At 46.5% G+C, this 14,897-nt stretch overlaps 1 protein-coding gene across 4 annotated transcripts in view; it reads right to left on the bottom strand.

The window, feature by feature from the left end:
• Nucleotides 1-14,897, bottom strand: part of ARHGEF3 (Rho guanine nucleotide exchange factor 3) — a 307,785-nt gene that overhangs the window by 230,234 nt on the left and 62,654 nt on the right. The window contains exon 1 of one of the 4 annotated variants that reach the window (XM_040454723.1): nucleotides 6,562-6,576. The exons of the other annotated variants lie outside the window; for them this stretch is intronic. The gene's annotated coding sequence lies outside the window, so the exon portion shown is untranslated. Of the gene's footprint in view, nucleotides 1-6,561; nucleotides 6,577-14,897 lie in introns of those variants that run through there. 4 annotated transcript variants of the gene reach the window in all.

Raw genomic sequence — 14,897 nt, 5'->3', positions numbered from 1 at the left:
ATCCCTGTTTGCAGGCTCTTTTCAGCCCTGGCAAGTGTTACCAGGATGGATGTTTGCTGTTTCTTACTGCCCAGCATTTAGTCTCCCTTCTTTTGCCAATGGCACCCTGATCTTCTGTTGAGGGACCCCCTCCCCAGCTGTTAAACCCTGTGATTCAGGAAGGGCCAACCCTCCCAATATGGGCATGGGACCTGGCCTGGAAGAATGAGACTTTTGCTGGAGTTAAAGAAAAAGAGATGTAGTCCTCTAGTGCAATATTTGAGCCGATGGGGTGGAAACTTGGAATTGTGCAGAGCATCTTGGTCAGAGAGCCCATCTGAGAAGTACACTAATTTGGAGAAAGAGCGAGAGATGGTGAGTGATGGACTCCTGGTGACATAGATTAGCCACCTGGATCTAGCCATGCCAAAAGGCAGAACTATCACTGAATTCACCGAATAAGTGAGCCCCCCCCGCCTTTTTTTAAAATTTAAGCATGTGTACACTGTATTTCTGTGACATGCAACCAAAAAACTAAGTTTGTTTCTAAGTTTGTAAAAGGAAGTAAGTAAATGACAAAATGGGAATGTTCCAGGAGACCCTCCACAGTGCCCAACACAGTTCCTTGACACAGTCAGCAAGCAATACACATATAATGGGGTAGAACCCCTCCTTCAGGTCTCTTCTCAGCAGGACTCTCCCAGACCACCCTATTGGAAACTGCAGCCCTCCCCAGCTTGGCTCTCCCTACTCCTACCTGTTTCCTATGGTGTTTATCACCACCAGACCTACCTATTATCATTTCTTGTTGGTTTCCCTCACTCAAATCCTACAAGGGTGGGGATTTTTGCCCACTTTGTTCACTGCTGTATCCTGGGGGTAGAACAGTGCTCAACACCTGCAGGTGTTCAGTATATATCTAGTGAATGAATGAATGACAAGGAATGGAAGATGGAATGAGTGTATACGGTACACAGAGGATGGTGCCCTACACATAAAGGCACAAAGGTTCCCACCTGCTGCCTCAGTCAACAGCCTCTGGGACCTCTTAGATATGGGTCTTCTTTCCTCTTCTCTGAGCCCATGCTCCAACAGCCATCCCCACAATCTAGACAACCAGATCGTCCCCCACCTGTCCAGATAACATGAACAACAATTCAAAGGTAACTAGCCCTTTGGGTTATAAAGATGTTTTCCTTTTTTCCCCCTGCTTATAATAATATTGTATACTCATTATAAAAGCACACAAAATAAAAATGTAACAAGTAAACAATAAAAATCATAATTTAACCCCAAAGTTAAATTTTGGGTGCAAGTCATAAGCAGGCAGACTGCTAATATATTTTGTACGACCCACAGGATGACCCCCCCCCCCCTTTTTAAGGTAACTTCCAACATTTAAAAAGCTAGAGGAATTCATTTGGAAATCAGGTATCTAGCTTCAGCTGAATGTCATGGAAGGCCCACGTTCTCACATATGACAATGATCAGCGGGGGTTGGGTGACAGATGCCCCTTTCAGGTGGGTGTGGGCTCTTGGGGTCCCTGCCTCTCCTTACTCTGACCCTTGCACTGCCCTGGCCACTGGATTTAGGTTCCTGCTTGGTCCCTGTCACATGTAGAGTTGGTCACCCCTGGTTTGATGTATACCCTTTCAGACTTTGTTGTGGTCATAAGGCTTTCTAGGAAACCCCTCTGAAAATCTCCCTCTGCCTCCAATAGTGGCCTGGGATGCCACACATAAGCCCCTAATTTCCAGCATCAGAGAACACTGCATTTGCAGCACTGTCTCGTCTGCATCACAGTGAGCCAGGTCAGGTTCAATGTCTTCTCAGACTGACTATCCCAATTCAACGACTGACCTATACACACATGAACCCCATACAGAAGGGCCCCACAGTCCTGAGCACCGGCTGGATGCCTTTTCCATAGGGAAACTCTAAATCCAGCGTTCAAACCACCCCTCCGATGTGGAGAGGCTCCATCAGTGCAGGACAGCCCCAGAGACTCGGCCACCACTGCACAGGCAGTCTGCAGCCCCACATGTATTGCCCACAGGACCCATGATTGGCTATCTTCCTCTGGGTTGATTATGCTCCAGTCCTACTATATAATAATACCTCCCTCTGGGCAGGGATCCTGCTAGCCTCACTGATTACTGCTTACTAGAACCTAACCCTGTTCCTCGCAGAGGAGGCCCTCAAACTACAAGGGACGGATGGTCAGCGAGGGAACAGACACATGAAAGGCAGGTGGGTGGGTATGTTACAGGGCGGGGATGGAGGAGATGAGCCCCTTAGCTGTGATTTCTAATTTGCCAATGTCATAAGGAAATGATTAGATCAAAATTGTACATTGTAAAATATGGTATAAAGTTACACAGTGAATAAACTCAGATGATAAAAAAATAAGGAAAGCACTATAATATTAATAGTGGTAGAACTTTTTTTTTACAATCCTTTTGTGTATTTTCCATTTTCTGTTTTATGAAGTTCACTTTTAACTACCAACATTGAACTATAACCAAACGAATGATCTTCCCCTAGACTTGTATAGATTTCAAAACACCAAGTGGCCACGGACGAAAGGATAATATTTTGGATTAGTAAGAAGAGAAAACACGGAAGGTGAGTTTGGTCTTCCACATGGAAACTGATCCTTCAAGACTCCTTGGTGGCCCCGTAGTGACCCATTACTCCCCCTTCACCTGCTATCAGCAAAAGCAACATTAGTTCACGCTTCTAATCCTGGAAATCCAAAATGTTATGGGAGATTATATTTCTTTTGGAGCAAAGGACGGTAATTTTTTCAGCTCTGGCCTATGAATGCTCCCAAAGAAAAACAAAGAAACATAAGGAAATCTTCTAATACAAATACCTGAATTTAAATTTAAATACACATGCGCCCAGAAAAGTACCATTGCTCTGGTACGTCCTTGATTGTGGGACAGCCAAAACAGCATGTGCCTCACAGCAGGATACTGTCCTCTGATGATGTGATGTAGCCACTGCTCCTGGGAGCCTTGGACCAGGTCTCTGCACCTCAACTAGCCCCCAGACATACAGGATGGGCAGCAAGAGCTCAGGATCAGCTACTTTGTAAAGGCAGACAGGGAAACCGAGGTCCTAAGAGGAGGAGTATGTGCAGGGATGACACAGAGCTGAGAACAACTGCTTTCCTCCAGCCTGGTCCCTCCCCTTGTTCAAGTGACAAACATCACCTGAGTGTCCTGAGGTACCAGATACTGGTTGACACTTTGCTATCAAGCAGGGGGGAAGAGTGGGGACCCTTAACAATTAAGTGAATGACCAGGTAACCCCAGACGGCGATACGGGCCAGCAATCGGGAAATAAAGGCAAGGGGTACAAAGTTATTTCTGATTTCCCAAGGAGCATCAGCCATTGAGTACTGTGCAGTTACAAATGCCCCTGGGGTTCCGCCAGACGCAATTTATTAACAGATTGCATTTGGGCGCTGGAGTCTGTGAGCGATGCATGAATCACCAGCAGAGTGGATTAAATGTAAAAGACACCCACAAACTAGAGGCATCCTCCCCCCCCCCCCCCCCAACTCTAAGGTTCCCACAGCAAGGCAGGAAGTGCAGGGTGTGGAGTAGGCTTGCTCTTTGGAGACGGCTAATCTGGGATCAGCCCTGCTTCAAACTGCAAAGACTTCCCAGTGCCCTCAGAATGAATTCTCCTTTGCTTACTGCCAACCACTGGCCACAGCTCACCCTCCCCTCCCTGTCAAGACATCTCTGCGCCAGGCCTCACCTTGGCTCAACGTCACTTCCTCAAGGCCTTCTTCCCTGACACTGCTCTGGCCCCACGGGACCCTGACCCTTCCTCCCACACCACTCTTAGACTTACTTATTCTAGAAAGTGAGCTCTGTAGGGGTGGACTGATCCTCAGCTCCCAGAGCAGCACCCAGCGCATGGAGGGGCTGAGGCAGAGAGACAGAAGGGAAGAGAAAGAAGTCTCTCCACCATTTCTCAGGGTCCTGAGCCTCAGTTTCCACATCTGTAAAACTGGGGCAAGACCAACCCACTGCAGAGTGATGACAGTGTATTCTGTGTTTCTGCCTGGCAGCCTGGATTTTGTTTTATTAACTCATTTTTTAAAAAACATTTTTACATACAAATTCACTTTTTGATGTGCAGATGTGGATTCTGACACTCGTTGGTGTATGACCACAATGAAAACACAGAGCTCTTCTATCACCAGGAAAAAGTCCCCTCGTGTTGCTCCTTTGTAGTCATACCCTCCTCCCCACCCCAGCTCCTAGCAACCATTGATCTGTTTTCTGTTCCTATATTTTGCCTTTTCCAAAATGTCATGTAAGTGGGATCATACGGTAAGTAGGCTTTTACGTCTTTTTCACTTGGCATAGTGCCTTGAGATTCATCTGTGGTGCTGCGTGTATCAGTGTTTTGTTCCTTTTTATTGTCCTTTCCCTGAGGGAAATCTCTTCTCTCAGGAACAGGGTCACAGAAAATAACAGTGGACCTATCCCCTTCTACCTCCCCTGATAATTTAGCCACCAACTTTCTAGAATCCCCTAAAGCTTGGGGAGCAACCAGGAAGTCAAAGGTCCCCCTTTCTGGCTGTGTCTATAACCCGAATTCTGAGACCTGTGCAAACCCCTTCCCACCAGTTAGCCTCTCTCTGAGGTCGCTCATTTGCAAGAATGGCCAACAAGACCCAAGCTTCCTCTGGGGTGTTGACTCAGAAAGTGGAGGTCCATTCGGGAACCAGGAGGCAGGACTGGCTGTCTGGAGATGGCTGACCACCTGGGGTGGCTGTTTGGGGGCAGTAGTGGGGGTGGCAGTCAGCTGGCCAAGTCTGGGGAGAAGTGAGTGGATAAGAAAGAAGTAGAGGTAGAAGTGCCCCGGGATGGTGAATTCTTACTCAGGGCCGGGCAATGTTTATACGGGTGTGCCGTCATCTCGTATAATCCACACAACAGCTTGATGGGCAGATTCTGTTAACATCCCATCCACAGATGAGGACCCTGGGCACAAGGAGAGCACCCAGTGTGCTAGCAGGTCTGGGAGCTGAGCTCTGACTCCAAGGCTTGTTCTCTTGGCAACACGGAAGCTTAGAGCAGGAGCCAGGGAAGGAAGTGTGCGGCACAGCAGGGAGGCGGGAGGGAAGAAGCCGGTGGAAGATGAAGGGACCCAGGGGACTGAGTGGATACTGCTCCAGGCATGCCCTTAGCTGCGAGCCATGACACTGAAGGTTTGCTTTGTTCTTTTCAGCTGCAGAACCCATGTGTCAAACCTGATCATACTCAAAACCCGAGACATAAAGCTGGTGGAAATAGAGTTGCTCAAACTGAAGGGAAAGAGGAAATGGAGCCAGACCCACTGAACTGCCCCAATCCCTATGACCTCCCTCCTGGTGGCCTCTAAGGAAGGGACCTTCCAAGGAACGCAGGACCCCTTGGATCTTCACTTTCTGATATATACTCCCTGAGGGCTGGCTCTTTCTTTCCTTCTCGCTTTCTTTCTTTCAGGTTTCAAATGATCAAAAAAACACATTCAAAACTAAAATTAGTCAGAGAGGCATTGTATCTTGTGTCTGCACCACACTGTCCAGCATGTAATTAGGATTCAACAAATGGATGATGGGCAGGTCTGGGCAACACCTGTGCAGGATCAAATCCGGATCCTCCCTCAGCAGCTAAGTGACCCTCAGCAAGTGTTTGACCCTCACAAAGCCTCAGAAGCCCCAGAACTTCCCTTGCCTCTTAATATTTGGAGAGGGCTCAATAAGCAGACGCTCGTAAGAGCACTTACCACAGTGCCCAGCAAACGGTAAGAACACGGTGTTACCTAGCATTATTATTAATAGCATCCGTGAGACTAAAAGTATATTGGAGGAAAACAAAGAATCCACTGGAAGGAATTAAAATGTCCCCATGGGGAGGCGCCTGGGTGGCGCAGTCGGTTAAGCGTCCGACTTCAGCCAGGTCACGATCTCGCGGTCCGTGAGCTCGAGCCCCGCGTCGGGCTCTGGGCTGATGGCTCAGAGCCTGGAGCCTGTTTCTGATTCTGTGTCTCCCTCTCTCTCTGCCCCTCCCCCGTTCATGCTCTGTCTCTCTCTGTCCCAAAAAAATAAATAAACGTTAAAAAAAAAAATTAAAAAAAAAATAAATAAAATGTCCCCATGGAAGCACAGTGCCTTGCATGTCCCAGTGTGGTTCGCTCCTAGGACTGGCCAGTGAATGCTCCAGTTTTCTTTCAGTCGTCTCTTTCATTTTTGTACCAATGGGAGGAAGGCCTGGACCGCAGAGGTCTGAAGATCACGAGTCTGACATGCAGGGCTCATCTGGAGCCAAGTAGTTATTAATTGGTGTTTATGTAACACTCTGTGCCCCTCCGGCCTGTTTCTGTCTGAACACGTGCTCTAAGAACCTTGGAGAATGCATCTCTCTCTTCTGACTTTTGGATGCTCAGACAACAGCAGATGGTGCTGCAAAAATAACGGCACCGACACTGCAGCTCTAAAGGGAAAAGTCCACGCCTTGAGGACTCAGAGTTAAATTAGAAATAGCTGGAAGTGGATATCTTCCAGGACTGACCTTTCCAGGAGAGAGCTGGATTCCAGCCTCCATAGGAACACTGCCAAGGAGAAAGAGAGCACCGAATGTGAGTGAAGGGTGTCCTCTGCTGGCCAGCATTAGAAATCCTCAGCAGCGCCCCCTCCTCCACCTCTCTGGGAGGGCTCCGCTTCCTCTGCCTCGAGGCAAGTCTCAAATACCTTCTGTGGTTGTTTTTTTGAAAACATGAATTTGAACTGCCAACAAAAAGGATTTCTTTCCTAAAAGGAGAAGAGCTAAGAGAAAGGTCATAGAGCATTTTATTCCCTCCTCACTTAGGTTTTTCTTGCTGGAGCAAGAAAATGCTCACCCAATGAATGTCACCTAAAAAATGGTCCTGTGAGGGGCACCTGGGTGGCTGTGTTGGTTAAGTGTCCGACTCTTGATTTGGGCTCGGGCCATGATCTCACAGTTCATGAGTTTGAGGGCTATACTGTGCTCTGTGCTGACACAGCAGGGCCTGCTTGGGATTCTCTCTCTCCCTCTCTCTCTCTCTCTGCCCTTCCCCTGCTGGTACACACTCCCATTCTCTCTCTCCCTCCCCACCCCACTCAAAATTTAAATACATCAACATTAAAAAAGATGGCCCTCTGAATGCTCCCTGTGAGTTCTGCATCAGAGAATCCAAGCAACTTGGGGAACTTGACCAAGTGTGTGCACGTGGCCCACAGCACCACCCCATTTCCATTCCAAAAGGCTACCCTCTTGACCAGACTCCAAACTTCACAGAGAGACACCCCGAGTCAGTTGTCTGCCTCCTCCCAGAAAATCCCTATGGGTCTGCACACAGGGACAGCAAGATCTCGGTGGCCAAGAAGACAGGCCGATCCTGGATCAAACCCAGCCATTTCTGATGTCCCGCTCCAGAATCTTGGAAACTCGGGACCAGACCCTCACACACTACTTAAGACCAGAACACAGCTTGTCTGGCTTCCTCCCAGAGTGCTCCCGACAGCTGGGGCCCTTCTGACCTCTGGCTCCAGCTCTTGCACCATCCCCGCCCCATTCCCGAGGAATAACCCTGACCTCCTGGGTGAGTTCTAACTCACCTGGCATGGTGCCCACTCTGACGGAGCCAACGTGGCTGAGCTGCAACCCCAGCTCATCACTTCACAGCTGTGTGAGCATCTCCAATGAGCCTCCTTTTCTGCAACAATGCCAGGAGCTGCCATTTACTCAAGGTCCACTACCTGCCAGAAATTTGACATATACTACTTCTAATTAGTCCTCATGACCACACTATAAGGTGCTCTTCTTTCTGGATCAAGGTCAAGAACTCTTTAAAAGCTGAGGCTACCCACCCTCTTGTCCACTGGCTAAGGAAGGACTTGGCTCCATCTGCCATTTTCTTCCCTTCATTATGCAAAGTGAGTCCTCGGAGGGCAGAGAAGCAGAGATACGGAGAAAAAAGGGAATGCCAGGGGTGGGAGAGAAGGGAAAAGTCTTCTGGAGCAGAGCAGAGAGTTTAGGGTGCCTGCAAGGCAAGGGTGACCTGGAGACAGAAAGGGATGAGGAGGAGAGACAGCAGTCCCTAAAAAGGGCTGCTCTTGAGTGTGAAATGGATCCCCCTTGGACCTTCTTTGAGAGACAGAAGTAAAGAGTGGAACTATTTTAATTGTTGACTAATGGACTTCGAACTTCTGAATGCAACAAAACCCAAAGTCTGGAGTATCAGAGGCTTTGGTATTTGCTCAGATTGCATTCCAATGCTATAGGTAAGGAAACTGAGACTGAGAGGGTCGGTAACTTGCTAAGGGCTACATGACTCATGAGCAGCAGAGCCTGAATATAAACCCAAGTGCACCTGACTCCACAGCTGTTTGTGTGACACTCTGGCCTTAGCTGGAAAGGAATAATAATGCCACCTAGCAGGCCAGGTGAGGGGTAAACTTGGGATAGACTATGCGGACTAAGGCCTTCCCGCAATGAATCGCATATTGTAGGTAATGCCAGAAGTACCAGTTCCTTTATTTCCCTCCCTTGTCCTGATCTCTGCGCTCTCCTTGATTCTTAAGACCCTATTCTCACTGCTGGATTTCTAACATGTCCTTTTATTGCCCCAAATCCTATTTGGGTAACCGCCCTACTACCCTAGCCTCCCCCAGGTCTGCGCAGAAGCTGGCATTGTGGCCCCAAACTCCTCCAGTGGGAAGGTAGAGGCTCAACCCCTAACGGATGGCAGGCCGCGTGTGTGCCTGAACAGCCAACCTTGTCCCCGTGTGTCCATTCATCCAACATATAGTCACTGGTTTCTCCTCTGTGTCAGCACCGTGCTAGCCACCCAAGATAAAACGCCATTTTAAAAAGACTATCCAAGACTAGGAAAAGAAGCATGCCTTTTCGAAGTCTTCCACAGCCTGAGCCTACCTACAGGGAAGGTAATTTTGTTTGACTTACTATTCTTTTTTTATTACGGACCAGACTCTGTAAAGTCAGGATGTTAACTTGTAAAAGACTAGGAAGTTGCAAATAATTTCTGTCACAAATAAAAGATAATTCCAAAGGTTACAGTGTTATTTACCTATAGGATCTTAACCAGTTTTATATCTCAGTTTGCAGTCTTATCCCAACATTCTTTTCTCCACATTTTCCCATGACTATACACACGCACACATAAACACACATGCATTCATGTATGTATATGTGTGTACATGTGCATATAGACACATATACAAGTACATGCATGTCTAAATATATACCCACATGTATATATACACACATATCAGAGAGTACATATGTCTACACACACATATATCTTCCTGCATACTTTTTTTTTTTTTTAAGATTTTATTTTTAAGTAACCTCTTCACCCAACGTGGGACTCAAACTCACAACCCCGAGATCAAGGGTTGCATGCTTCACCAACTGAGTCAGCCAGGTGCCCCACTCCTAAATATTTCTTAAAACCAGTCTTCTCTTCCTCATCCTTTTTGTTTTCTCATTTGTGAGTTACATAGATATTTTACTCAGACTAAGCATATATTTGTACAACAGTTAAGGTGTTAAGAGAAAAGCAGACCTTTGTATGAGATCTGTGAGATCTGATAGGGGCAAAGGCATCCCAGGCAGGGGGAACAGCATGTGCAGAGGCTCTGTGGTAGGGAGTATGGCACACTGGAGAAACCGAAGTGTGTATGACCTCCAGCATCTGTGACTAGAACCTTTCGGCTAACACCTACTCTATCAATATCATGACATGACTGTCAAGTCCCTCCTGTCTGTCTCAGACACATGCAATGGACTAAGAACACAGAATTGGCCTCATACGGTAGGAGAAGAAAAACGGTGTTGCACCTCTGTGGCATCCTTCTCCAGTCATTGGAGAGGAGCCAGGTAAAAGACAGTTGGCAAAGTCACAGTTCTCGAGGGGGAGAAGACACCGGCCTCATCATGCAGCACAGGTAGCATTAACAGCTCAGTGCCAGGCGCTCTGTCAAGCTCAGTGTCTTCTGTGGCCTGGTCCACCTCCACCGTCTGCTCAGTCACCAAGTCAATGCGGTGATAACACCTGCTCACAGAAGCCTATATGGTAGGAGGATCATAATCTCTGCACATTTTCACCAAAAACATCACTCTACACTCAAGTCTTACATCAGCCTCCTGAGAACAGAAGTTTTTGTCTCTCATAGTACAAACATCACCAGCAATGGGGGCAAAAGACCCCGGCCAGAGGCTGGTAATTAACTATGTGACGTTGGACAAGTTGCTTAACCTGCTGGAGCCTCAGGGTCTTTCTTCATCTGGATATGATAATACTCACATCTCATTAAAAGGCTGGGTGATCACGGACAAAAGCACATAATAGATTATAAAACACATTATAAACATGCGTTATTTTCATAGTTATTGTGATTATCAGACACCATTTTTAAAAATACCACAAGGCTTTACTGAGTAAACAGTGCAATGCTACATGAAGCTCAGGTAAAATTTCTACGTAAAAATGTAAAACCAAAAACAACAACCAGACAAAAACATGGCAAGGAGGCAAAGTACAGCTATACAAACTCTAGTAATGAAGGCTGGCAGGCACATTTTCTGGAGTGATGTTGTGTCAGGCACTGGGCTGGGCACTGACCAGCTTTACCTCAGGCATTCAAATAACTTACACAAAATTTAAGTTCATTCATAAACATGTTTGGTTTTTCCAAAGAGCCTACTTTGCAGGAAATGCAAATATTTCTCTAAAATTATTTGCCAGGAAGGGAAAAGAGCTTCAACAGCCTCATTAATTTCACTCCCCCACCCCCGGAGGAGTTCATATTTTCCCAGCATTATGTATGTTACTTGTCTCAAGATACTACCGCTAATATTCCTGGGTAATCTTTTAACATTTTTCCCATTAGGCCTGTAATAACACACAGCATGCTTCCCATATTCTTCTGAACCCGAGATAATAAAATAAAATAAGATGTGTATCAAGAAATATGGCTGGTGCACACAGCATCAGTTCTCAAGCCCCTGGTTTGCAATAGCTCAGGATATGCGCTGTATCAAAGAGAAGTGTGAAAAGCTAAAAAATAAAATCTTCCAGACATAATTATGGTTTCACTTACTTAATATGCCTTGCTGATCCTTTAGGGACAGACAGAATGGCCATCCTAAGATGAGACAATGAAGATCTTTGAGGCCTCTAGTACATAAGAGACACACAATAATTATTTTTTGAATCCAGCGCTCCCAGAGTGGTTGGAATTGAAAAGAGGCATTCAAGAGTCTGCCACTAGAGGGCAAAAGAGTAAAATTTCTTAGCATAGAATTTTCTTGTTTCAACCTGGTCTCAATTTGAGACTGTACTAGAGGGAAGCCTAAAAAAATATCAGTTGAAGCTAAAATTGGACATTTGAAGTTTTTCTGATTAAATTATAATGAAGCTTTCAGGGCTGACCTAAGAGCTCTGAGGACCTCTTTAGTTCAGGAATTGAGGATCTGTTTAAAATGGAAATAGGTTACCAGGGCCGGGTAACATATTAATACCTACCAATCATTAACTCCCACACATGACTAGAAGTAATTCATCAGCTGACCTAGCAATGGGCAAGAGCTGGGTGAGTGTTGAATGAGAGGACAGGGGAACGCGGGCACCGGTACCTCTAGGAACAGATCTGTGGGAGCACCTTTTGTCTTTGTCATTGTTTCTAACCCCCGTTCTGTGCATCTAGGAACTGCGGCTCCCCAGTTAAGGAAGAGACTCTTGAATGGTATCACCACCTTCCCCACACCCACCCTGACCCCAGGGAGTCGGCAGAGACCGCCACCACCATTTCTACACCCACTGTGCTCAGAGCCTTCCTCCCTGACCCATCCCCCTGTCTTAGCTCCCCTTGCACACTGTGACCACCAAGGAGCTGTTAAATCTCAAATACAGTCTTTCCCTCTTCATCCCTGCATCCCATTTCAAATCTTTGAAAGGCTATCTCTTAGAAAATAAAATCCAAGACAAAAAGTATAGCTAAATAGACTAAACACTACATTCGCCCCACCTGACCTACCCTTGGACCTATTTCCTGGGATCTCGACCCTAGAAACCCTATATCATGCATCCAGCCTTACAGAAGGATGCCCCCCAACTGCACCAACAACATCCAGGCCTGCAGTGCTTGGTTCTCTCTAACCAGCTGAGCCTCTGGAGACTCAGCCTCGTGCCACCCTTTCTGAGAAGGCTTCCTGACACCCAGGACCTCCCTAAGGAAACACCACTTCCCCTTCGGCCCCCCAACTCTCAGTTCAGTCCATCTACATGCCTGTGGGGAGTTCCCTCAGGGCAGGGTCCACGTTTGGTCATTTCTACCCTAGAAGGAACAGAAGAGAATTGGCCTCAGGGATGGGGCTGGGAGCACCGGCTTCTTGGAAGGGGCTGCTATCAAGAGGAAGAGCAGCTCATGGTGGGTGGGAAGAGACGTCAAAAATAAATTCTGCCCCCCGACAGCTTAGCAGCGGGCTTGTCTGAGCAAGAAGGACTGGGCAAGAGTGGGGTCTGGCAGCCTCTCCATAAACAGGGCTGACTCTGCACAGAGCCTACCCAGGGCAGGTTGTCACAGGAACTCAGAGGAGCTGTTTGCAGGGGCTTTTTCCACATCCACATCCACATTTGCCCTACTCAACAGAGAGGGACAGCCCAGTAGAAAAATGAGCAGCCCCAGCAAGAGATGGGGAAGAAGGGATAAATGATCCCAGTGTCCCCTCTGCACCCCTCACCGCCTTGCCCTGCCTTGTCGCTCCTCTTGCAATTATAAGGAAACACAAAGGGTTTTACATTTTCACTACTCCAGCGGCTCCATGCTCTAACTTAGAATTCCTGGAGGATGCTTGTACCTTGTAAAACATTTCAAAAAGTCATGCTCCTTACAACTTGTATGCAGTTGTAAGCAATGGTGCATGCAAGCTCTTCTGGCCTCTGTTTTCCTCATTTGCAAAATGAGGAGGGCAAGACTTAATTACCTTCGATGTCCTGAGTCTACAATGTACGGTGTAGAGTGTGGTTTTTAGGGCTCTTGAGTTATTTTTGCAAATGCCAAATCAGTAACATCACAAAATGCTGCTCTATTTCCAGTGCCAAATTTTTGCAGTCAGCCAAGGCTTCCTGCACACAGACAATTGAAAAACAACCTCCCCTTTATTCAACCCATAGAACCACACAAAAGAAAAGGGGCCAAACATTCTCTGCACAAAAAAAAAAAAAAAAAAAAAACCCAAACCAGTAAAATCAAACAAGAGGCCCTCCATTCAATCATGTGGTAAGGCTGTTACTTGGTAACAGTACTACTCAATATTTACAAATATTTACAAACACTAATACTCATTAAATGTGACCAGGAAGGTGGCTTAGCTCCTTCTCTCCCTGTCATCCTGGCTTTTTTTCTTTCCCTCCCTGCAGCCAAAAGCAACACTGGCTGGACCCTGGTTCACTTCTCTGCTTTCCTTGCTCCGGGCTCCCTGGAGCAGAGACCGCATCCAGGGCTCTGTGGGGCCATAAGCTCCTTCGTGGCCTTAGCTGTCCACTGGGGGAGCCACAGCCAAGCCCTCAGGCCACACCCTGAGGCCCAGAGATGTTACAGGCTTTCCTCAAGTTGTCTTTCCCGAATATCAGCAGAAAGCTGGGCAGCCACGCCTGTGGATTTTCTTGGTTTGGCTTTTAACTCACACCGTTTCAAGGAACGGCCGATTCAAACACAACTTGCCTTCATCTTTTTCTCTTCATTGTGGGAAGTGACCATTTGAGGATCCAGAGGAAGTTATGTCCATGTGTTTATGCCCACAAGAACAGAGTCCTATCCTTAGCAGACACCATGAAACAGACCCATGGAGACAGTTACGCACGTTGGTCAGGGGCCTCATGATATATATGTACATCCATATGGCGGGGGGGGGGGGGGGATTCTCATTGAGCTTTATTATTAGGAAATCCTTAGGACTGACTTCTTGATTTTCTACAAGTAGTGCTTTGCATTAGCTCAGCCAACATTAAGTACAAAGATTTCGAAGAGCTTTTTTAAAATCAAAGTCTTTTTTCTTTTAAAGAGAACCGCTCTTTAAAAAAAAAAAAAAAAAGTTCATTTATTTTGAGAGAGAGAGGATCTCAAACAGGCTCTGCCCTGTCAGTGTAGAGCACAATGACACGGGGCTCAAACCTCAAACTCACTAACCATGAGATCATGACCTGAGCCAAAATCAAGAGTTGGACGCTTAACTGACTGAGCCACCCAGGTGCCCCTAATCAAGTCTTTTAACCAAAGACATTCAACTTATCACAAATCATGCTTGCCTACTCATCAAATCAATTACTTTGACAAATACTACTAAATAACACACTAATTCCAAAAATAACCTCCATGCAACAGGAAGAAATATTTTCAGATCATACTGCTTTTCCTCCACTTAATTAAAAAGAACAAGTCTTTATTGAAGGAAACAACATACACGTAAACAACAAGGAAGAGATCACTACGTGTGGTATATTTAATCCATAGTGAACAAGTCCTGTTCTGCTCCATGAGCTTGAACCCCAACTCTGCCACGCACTAGCTGTGTGGCCTTGGGCAAATGACTTAATTGCTCTGAGTCTTTGCTTTCTTGGCCACAAAAGGAGATTAATAAGTGGCATCTGTATCATAAACTGGTTGTGAGGTGTCAGTGAAAAATTCCTGCCAAATGTTTAGCCCAGTGCCTGGTCTATGGTAAGAGTTTGAAAAAGGTTAGCTCTTGTGATTGTGAATGCTATTATTACCCATCTACACAGAGCTTCCCATATAACTTTAGGAATGACTTCTCGGTATATCACATACACTCTTGCAAAGGCCAGTTTGAGGCAGATTTAC

This window comes from Herpailurus yagouaroundi, unplaced genomic scaffold (assembly GCF_014898765.1).
Source record: "Herpailurus yagouaroundi ecotype Mexico unplaced genomic scaffold, PumYag 213, whole genome shotgun sequence".
In the NCBI taxonomy this organism is placed as follows: Eukaryota; Metazoa; Chordata; class Mammalia; order Carnivora; family Felidae; genus Herpailurus; species Herpailurus yagouaroundi.
This window is presented reverse-complemented; position numbering and strand designations above follow the sequence as displayed.